The sequence below is a fragment of the Balaenoptera physalus genome (genome assembly GCF_965194825.1).
Source record: "Balaenoptera physalus genome assembly, chromosome: 14".
In the NCBI taxonomy this organism is placed as follows: domain Eukaryota; kingdom Metazoa; phylum Chordata; class Mammalia; order Artiodactyla; family Balaenopteridae; genus Balaenoptera; species Balaenoptera physalus.
The window spans coordinates 33115786-33125155 of NC_138893.1; the positions used below are offsets into that span (position 1 = coordinate 33115786).

The 9370-nt window shown below is 46.5% G+C and overlaps 1 long non-coding RNA gene across 1 annotated transcript; it reads right to left on the reverse strand.

Annotated features, from left to right (window-relative positions):
• Positions 1-4576: 4576 nt before the first annotated feature.
• Positions 4577-6192, reverse strand: LOC309642826. Its single transcript, XR_014253396.1, has 2 exons — positions 5847-6192; positions 4577-5087 (listed from the first exon to the last, which is right to left on the reverse strand). It is a non-coding gene; the product is annotated as an uncharacterized lncRNA (long non-coding RNA).
• Positions 6193-9370: the final 3178 nt, after the last annotated feature.

Below are 9370 nucleotides of genomic sequence, written 5' to 3' on the forward strand. Positions count from 1 at the left end.
AAGGAAACATCACTTGTTAATAGGCAGAAAAGCTCCAAAGGGAGCCATGGGGGACAGTGGAAGGACAGCACAGCACTGTGACCCATTTATGGCTATGGCTGACAAGCAGCAATGTTGCTAAAAAGCAGCCAGTGGAAGAGGCCTCCCTTTCCTCTCCCTTGCAGCCTGTACCTCCCAGCAGGGAAACCAAAACAATGTTCCCTTGCTGGATTCCTTCTGTAGCTCCCTAGACTAGGCGATACCCTTCTAATTGCTGGGGCAGCGTGTGGGGTCCTTCTCTTGGGTCTCAACCCACCTCTCCAGCCTGAGTCCCCTGCCCCACATCCCTGTCCCTAACCCCTGACCCCCACCCGCTCTCAGGCCAGGACCCAGGGACACCCCATCACGGTCAGAGGCAGAGCTCAGTAGTCGCCTCTTGTGTGTGGTCTCCCCACCTTCAGCTAGAATGATCCCCGCGTTCCCCAGGCCTTGAAACACCTTGTTCATTCCGCTGCTCTGGAGCTTTCTCAGTTGTGCTATAATTGTCTCCCCTGCAGGCCTCTGAGCACCTTAAAAATAGCACCTGCCAGGCCTGTGGTGGGCAGGCAGTCAATGGCTGTTTAAAATACAAACAGGGCGAGCCGGCTTCCCCCGTGCACAGAAGCAATCTTTCCCTAACAATATAACAAAAATGCAGCCTGGTTCAGAGCCCAAGGAGGCACAAAGGGCATTCTCAGGGCGGTGGTGCAGGGGTGCAGAGGATGACTGCTCTGAGATAAGAGGAGAGAGGTGGAAAGTTATCTCTTGCTCACTCTGACAGCCCCCCTTAATCTTCTTTCCTAAATAAAAAGCCCCAGGTCTGCAGCAGGCCTCCTCGGAACCAGCAGGTGTATGGAAACCTCACAGTGTGAACGCTGAGGATCCCTTTGACAAAGAAGTTCATCCCCAGAGGTGACGGCCAGGCCCTGGTCCAGGGCATCCCGCCAAGGCCAAGGGGCTGTGGTCTTTGAGGCCTCAGCCTTTTTGTGATGAGATAGGCTCACGGTTTTTCCATCTCTTGTTTCTTTCAGGGGTGGAGTAGGTCTTTGTTAAGAGCTTTGCGGGCTCCCAGGGAACTCACTTTTGGGGAAGCTATTCCCTATTATATCAAACAGAATAAAATACATCCCTGGCTAATATTCGAACACATTTTTATATGAGTATTGTATTAAAGCAGAGTGGTGGTTGACTTTTAGATGTAATGTTATGTCTTGTAGACATTAAATTCAACACGTATTAATTTTGGTTTGTTTTTTCACTCCCTCTCTTTGAGGGAAGGGATGTGGCTTAAATTCTTCTGTAGAGTCTGGGTCTTGGCAAGCCCAGTGCCTCTAGGGCCCTTGCAGATCCGCCTGGCTGGGGAGTGCGGGTGTTGGGGGGTGGTCAGAGGCAGGCATCACTTTTCTCTTCTCCCATTATCTTCTTGGACAAGCATCAGTGCCCCGCTAACAGCTTCTCTTTTCTGCCTCCAAGCAGGATTCTTCCTCCAGGTTCCCTCCTTTGTAGGAGCGAGGGGAGTGAGCTCCCTGTAGGGTAGAGTAATTTACCTCGAGCTAGGAAGTCAGTGACAGCCCAACCCTTAGGCCACCAGAAAGCCTCCAGGACCAAGAAATCAGCTTACGGGTTTGTGTTCTTCTTTGAGAGGGGCCACCCAGGTGTGATTGTAGAGTTGCTTCTTTTTGATGTTGCACAGCCCAGAGCCATTTCTAGGGGCCCTGACTCCTGCTGATGAAGCACCTCTGCTGCCCAGGGGCCATTGCAGCTCTTATCTCCGGCCACCCCTTCCCTCCCCGCCCCTTTATGTAAGTATGAGTCCCTTTAACCCCAGGTGTCTTCATTGCCCTCCCCTCCCTCCCCTCCAGACGCCCCCGGAAACACACCTGCAGCCCGAAGCCTCCTGACCTGGGCTGGGCCAGGCAGGTGCGCACTCCACATTCCTTGGTGCGCCTCACCTCCGGGCTGGCTCAGACAAGCACCCCTCCCCAGCTCGGGATGCACAAACAGAGGCCTTTCCCTCTCCCCGGCTGGGCCTAATTGCAGTGAAGCCTGGATGTGAGTGTCAGGCGGGACCGAGGAGAGCAGGTGAACATGCCAGGACGCTCCCGCTCTGAATTCTTCTTCACCAGTCAGGATTCCTGCCCCAAGCGTGAGGCCCAGAAACAGAGACAGTGCAGGCACAGGAGCTAATTAAGCTGTAAGCCATCCCCAGAGCCCCAGTTCATTTGTAATTATGCTGTCTGATCTCAGAAGCACCCCCAGTGCTCTGGGAGAGCAAGGAGGAAAAGGGGGAACAGATGATTGAGAAGTTGATCAGGCCTTTTAGAATGGATTTTCCTGAAACTGACATTTACACCATTCTTAGAGAACCCAGCTCCCTGAAAAGAACCATAAACCGTGCCTAATTCTGCCATGTGATCTGAGGAGCTCCAGTCGGCCGGCCCCAGGGGGTGCGGACTTGTTTCATGTAGGTCAGGGGACCCCTGTGTGGTGTAATTTTGGAAGGCACCCCCCCCTTGCTCCTGCCCACAGAAATACCCCAGCTAAGCTCATTGATGCTGGCAAGCAAGCTGTGCTTTCATTCTACTGCTTTGGCATCGCAGAACTCCAAAGGCTCTGTTTGCTTTCACAGACGCCACACCTCAGTGGGCAGGAGGCGGATCCAGTCTCTACGATGACGTGACCGAATTGCTGTATCCTCCAACCTGTATTTTTTTTTAAACCGTCAGCAAATCAAGACATGACCTAATTTTTAGACCTGATTTTTCAAATGGGTAAACTGAGGACCAGAAAGTGTTAGTGACTTAATTCAGTGTCATGCAGGCAGCATGTGGCAGAGCGGGACTTGCATCCAAGTCCTCTGGCCTCCAATTCAGAAGACTCTGCAGTTCATAAGAAGTAGAGTATAAAGAAAAAGCTAGAAAGCTAAGGATTGGCCAAGCAACGCTATGGAGGCTGGTACTGGGTAGGGAAGGGTGCCTGCAGAAAGGGTCGCAGCCTGAACTTGGTGCCCGTTATCATCTTTGGTCATTTTTGATTTGTTAACTGTTAGAAAAATCCAGGTTGAGAATACAGCCATGCTCCAAAGGATAAGTTGCCGGCAGAAGCTCTCAGGACGATGCGCTTGCATCTGTTAACCTCATCCCATGTAGTAATGGGCCCTGCTGACAACTGACTCAGGTCTGGGCCCCGAGCACAGGCTCTCCCAGACCTTGCTGCTACCTAGACAGCCCCACAGAACCAAAAGGCAGCCGCTCATCTTTACGCACCTTTGAAGAAAACCAAATAATACCGGGCTCAACCTAGCTTAGGCAGTGGCTATTTCTTTTAAAAACAAAGAAGGAGACAGACAAAATTCCTGCCTGAATCTGTTTGCCCTGTCCCTGTGGCCAAGCCCCAGGAATTCTGTCCTGGCTGGGAAGACTCAGGCCTCAGCACTTTTCTGAGCAGTGGGGACTTGGGCCAGAGACTCTGATTTTAGTTCCCAGAGTAGCAGCAAAGGCATGTCAGAGGGAGCCGGCCTTCCAGAGCCTTCCAAATCTGTGGAATGAAGCTAAGGGATCTTGAGACTTTCTCTATTTTTATTACAAATTATAAAATGTAAACAACTCTTGTTTCATAGAATTTTAATAAAGAGTCAAGAGTTAAGGAACTTAGCCCATTGCCGGGCAGAGGGTAAGCATCCCCAAAATGATCATTATAGAAATAATACATTTCTAGTGATAAAGGTAGCTGTCTCATTGTAAACAAATTTGGAAAACACTGAGAAGTACAAGGAACAAAATTAAATTCATCTACAGTCCAAACTCTCAGACGTGGGACCTTATATATAAGGTCCTTATATATATCCTTCCAGAGTTTTTTCTACCCATAAACTCAATATATCTATATAATAAACTGGATATGTCTATATCACACGTCATAAATGGAATATATTTATTCACACAAAATTTTCATTTGTACATGGTTATACGTATTGTTTGACTACATTTTCACTTGACAGCATTTCATGAACTTCTTTTCATATTAACAAATATTCATCTAATTCATTATTTTCATGACCACATAGTATTCCCTTATATTATAAACAACTCTTCAGTGAACATCCTTGCACATAAAGATTCATCACTTGCCTGATGATTTTCTCTGGATAATTCTCAGAAGTCGAACTCTCAGAGTTAAAGCTTTTAGAGACACATGGCCCAGCTCCCCTCCAGAATGAGTGGACCAGTTTTATCCTGAGATCTTTTCAGGTACTAACAATACATTGACATGAGTCTATCCTCCTTATTCATGGATTCCCTGTTTGCAAATTCACAAAAAACATTCCCCAAAGTGTTCCAGAAATCTCTATGGAAAAATAGGATTCAAATTTTGGATCTTTTAACTCTTACTGTCCCTGGTTCATAGTAAGCACTCATTAAATACAGTGTGTGTTGAATGAGTGGGGAAAAAAGACAGAGGTGGTTATACAATTTGGACCCCAGTTCAGCATAAGGAACTTTTCTGCTTCCTCTTTCTTTAACCTGTATGTTCCCCCACCCCCACTTTTGGCTGGCTCTTTTTTTTTTTTTTTAATTTATTTATTTTATTTATTTATTTTTGGCTGTGCTGGGTCTTCGTTTCTTTGCAAGGGCTTTCTCCAGTTGCGGCGAGCGGGGGCCACTCTTCATCGCGGTGCGCGGGCCTCTCACTGTCGCGGCCTCTCCCGTTGCAGAGCACAGGCTCCAGACGCGCAGGCTCAGTAGTTGTGGCTCACGGGCCTAGTTGCTCCGCGGCATGTGGGATCTTCCCAGACCAGGGCTCGAACCCGTGTCCCCTGCATTAGCAGGCAGATTCTCTACCACTGCGCCACCAGGGAAGCCCCTGGCTGGCTCTTTACAGGAGTTTATCTGAGGCACAAGCACCCAGCTTACACATACCCTCTCAGAAGCAGGTCACACCCTTGACCCTTCATCACACACTGAATCTGAAGGCCATCGATGGCGCTGAGCGCAGTGGAGATGCTGCCCACATCATCCCATTTCCTTAATGAAAGAGTCAGAAGCGAGGATGTAATCTGATTTATAAATCTATTTACGGGGAAGAAGAAAAATATTTGCAGAAGAATAATATTTTATACAGAGCTCAAATTTCAGTGTCCATAAATAATGTCACTGGAACATAGCCACTCCCATTCGTTCCTGACCATTGTTGGCTGATTTTGTGACCCTGCGGCCGAGTGGAGTAGTTGCTACCGAGACTGTACAGCCCACAAAGCCTAAAATATTTACTCTCTCTGATGCTTTACAGAAAAGTTTGCCAACTTCTGACCTGGAGGTAGGAAAGGATATTTAGTCACAACGGACATTTTTTTTGTCTTAATTTCATGGTTGTTTTATTTATTTATTTATTTTAAGTTTGTTTTTTTTTTTTTTTTTTTATATTGGAGAGTAATGGACACAATAGACTTTTAAGTGCACATGTGTGTGTACGCACACGCTAGGAGTGTGAACGTCCTACTGTTGAAAGCTATGATTCTCAAACTCCTTGGCCTCGGAACCCTCTTTTACCTTGAAAATCACTGAAGACCCCAAAGAGCTTTTGTTGACTTTGAGTTGTATCTATTGACATGTGCCATATTTGAAATTAAAACTATGAAACATTTTAAATATTTATTTATTAATTCATTTAAAATAATGTAATAATCCCACTACGTAGTCACACATAACACATTTTTAGGAAAATGATATTTTCCAAAACAAAAATTTCAGCCTAGAAGAGTGGCATTGTTTTACAGTTTTGCAAATCTCTTTAAGAGCAGGGTTAACAGAAGACAGGTAGATTCTCACCATTGCTTCTGTATTCACTCCAGTGCAACATTACACATCATACAACCTCTGGAAAACTCCACTACATACCTATGAGGGAACAAGGGCGAAAAACACAAATAACATCTTAGAATTATTATGAAAGTAGTTTTAACCTAGTGGATCTTCTGAAGGTTTCTTGGGGCACCCCAGGGGTCCCGGGGCCACACTTTGAGAACTGCAAGTTTAGAACACAAGGGACACACATATGGCAACCTTTGCAGGGTGAAGTCTCTATGAGAAGCTGACTGAGCTGCAGCAAAGAGCCCCTCTATTGCCTCCCCTTCCAGCAAGGTAACCAGAGTGTCAGAGATGGAAAAGGTTAAGACAACACTGGCCACCCCCTCACTTGTCATGCAAACCTGGGGTGGGGGAGGGGCAGCTGCTCACTTGCAACCATGGCAACCAAAGCCTTGCGAGTACCTGGAGCAGCTCAGGAGTAGCAGTTCCTCCTCCCCTGGGTCCCAGGCTTTCGACCAGCCTTGTCTGTCTGCTTTCCTATTTCTTCTCCTTCCCTCCGCCCTCACCCATAAGCTGGGGGAAAAGAAACCAGGTGACATGCCTCCCTGTGCCCAGTATGTCATAGGGAAGGACCAGAGAATTCTCGTTTTCATTTCACGTGGGTATGGCTATCCCAAACCCTCCCTTTCCCTGGTGGAGCCATTTCCCCTGGAGGCTCCCCCGGCCACCTTGCTGCACCAATGCTTTTGGTATCATTTGGGTGCAGCTATTTTCTCTCCCAGGGAACATAAGATTCAGGCTATTCCCACACCTGCTTTTGCTCTTTTTATTTTGAAATTGTTGTTGCTAATCTGTAGAAACAGAAGGACAGTCTGTATACTGAACACAACCTGAGAACAAAAGTAAACTGTTCTGAGCATGAAGGTGAGGTCTTTGATGTGCTTGAAGCATGAGTAGCTCCATCCCGCACGGCAGACTTCTGATAAGAATATTACTCTACTTTTATTGTCTGCTCACTAAGTACCGGGCACTTTTGCAAGTACTTGAGACACAGACTGCAAATTGTATACCCTGATATCTGCTGTTCCCCTTTTCTTGAATTCATGGTTTTAAGCTAGGCACATGGCTTCGCAGTATAGAGAAAATGTCTTCAGTGAGGGTCTCATGGTTGGAACCCCAGTAACCATGGGCTAGAACTAGTCACATGGACCCACCTACCTGCAAGGGGACTGGGAAACATGGCAGGGCACGTGATATGTGGTGAGAAGAAATGTCTCTGCCATCTCATGTAAGCACCCACATGTCTACAATCAGGTCCTACTGAAAAACATTCTGAGTCCTTTCCTTAGTCTTTGGTGGGGATGCATGGGAAATTCTAAGCTCCTATTAATGGAAAGCACAGATGCATAAGGACTTTCATGGGTATCCTGTCCTGGTGACAGAACAGGTGAGGACCTTAATAAGTATTTGATGGCTAAGGAGCAATTAGTCAAGAGGGGTCTGAGAACTAAAAGAGGAAACTTAGTGGCCTGAGGAGAAATAAGCCACTGTCCCAGCTGAGTCTGCCTTCCAGGCATGAAGACACCTGGACCAGTACCTGGGGCGCCATCTACTCCTCCAGCCCCTCTGATCACCCCCAACAAGGATGAGAGGAAATAGATACACAGGTTTGTGGACTTTCTAAAGAGATAACTCAAGAGTATATATCTAGAGAAATGTACATTTTTATTTATACCCAAGTCCTCCAGTCTAAACACATTAGATTTTATTTAAGAGGTTTTGAAGAGAAAGAGTCAGCTTCTCTTTTTAACAGTTGCCCAATTATAACTAGCACCTAAGGACCTTGTGGAACCAGGGGCTGGCTTATTTTTGCTCTGGAACATAAATCGATCAACCAGGTATTTACTTTGTCCCTATCATGTGCCTGGTGCAATGTTAAATACTTTGATGAAAAGAAAAGTACAGTGTGCTATACAGCAATGAGACAGGTTTTGTAGTAAAAAATGTCACTTTTTGTAATATTTAGCCTGGACGAATTTGCCCTTCAAAGTAATCCCTTTAGAAGGTTGTATACTCATTTCTGAGATGGAGATGAGAAAGGCTGTGGCATCCTCTTTTGCAAATGTCTTCAGGCCCCAGGTAAGGACTCATATGAAAGCTGAGTCCATTTCTACTGTGACTTCTCCTTTTCTGTTATTATTATTATCTAGCAGAGTTGTCTGCCTTGTTTACTAGAGTTGGCTTTCAATACCTTTTGTGTATCCTCAGAAATTAAATATATACTCAACAGAGGAAGAATAGCAATGCCCAGTGAATATCTAGAAAAAGGCTCTGTAGCCTCTGAAGGCAAACACCAACGTGTATTTTAAAACGTTATGACAGATTATATTTTCCAAAAACAATATTTCTAATGATATTTCTCATTCTATATGCTTTTTGAGAAACCTAACACCCACCCACCAAGAGGTAGAGTCTAATTCCCCTCCCCTTGAAACTAGGTGAGCTTCTGACTCACTAGTAAGCAATAGAATGCATGGAAGTGATGCTGTCTGATTTCAGGGTGAGGTCATAAAAGGCAGTGAGTTGAACAGTCTCCCCGGAACCCTGACCCACCATGTAAGCATTCTGATGGCTCTGAAGCTTCCATGCTGTGAGGAAGCCCAAACCCCCGACATGGAGAAAGCACATGCCCGTGAGCAGCGGGATGGCCAGCCAGCCCCCAGCTGTTCTCTGTGCACGAGAGACCCAAAACCATCCAATCAAGCCCTTCCTCATTTCCTGTCACACACAAACTGTGAGAGATAATAAAATCATTGTTGAATTAAGCACAGCCAGTGGTAATTCTGGGCTCTCCAGAAAAAAGAAAAAAATCCTAATTTGTACTGTCTGTCTATTTCCACGGTATAAATACTCCTACAATGACCAACCTTAAGCTACCAATGTGGTGACTACTGAGTTGGGAAGAGATGCAAACAAGGGGCTCAGCCAGCGGCACGAGCTGGCTCCAGCCAGCCCCTATCCAGTGCTAGAGCAGACCCTAAAAGAAGACAGCTCTGCAGCCCCAACTGGAGCTGCTGGGTGTGTTTTAAAGTTCCTTCCCCAGTTTATGTGATAGAGCCCAGAGCCAGATGGTATTGGGATTTGTGGAGCTTATCTGTGCCGGCCTTTGGCCAAGATAGAGAATAAAGCCCTTTTGGCTTCATGGTAGACAGAGAACTGAAACCTCTAACCAACCCTAAAGGACCCCTAATTTGACAGTATCTTCCCCTTCTAAGGGATAGATATGCCGATGGAGGTGGGCAAGTGAGGCCGTAGCTCTTTGGGGTTCTGAGGACTCTTCTTCCCCAACTAGGCTGGGAAAGCCTGTCCTGAGGGATTTGCCAAGTGCAGAAGAAACTTATATACAAGAAGCTTTGGGAATGCTGGGTCTGCTTTGTGAGAGATGGCCACCCTTGCAGGGATGGAATGTGCCTCCACCCCCTCCATCACACTGCCCCCAACCCTGGCCACCACCACTTGGGAAAAACATCCATCTCCGCCCATCC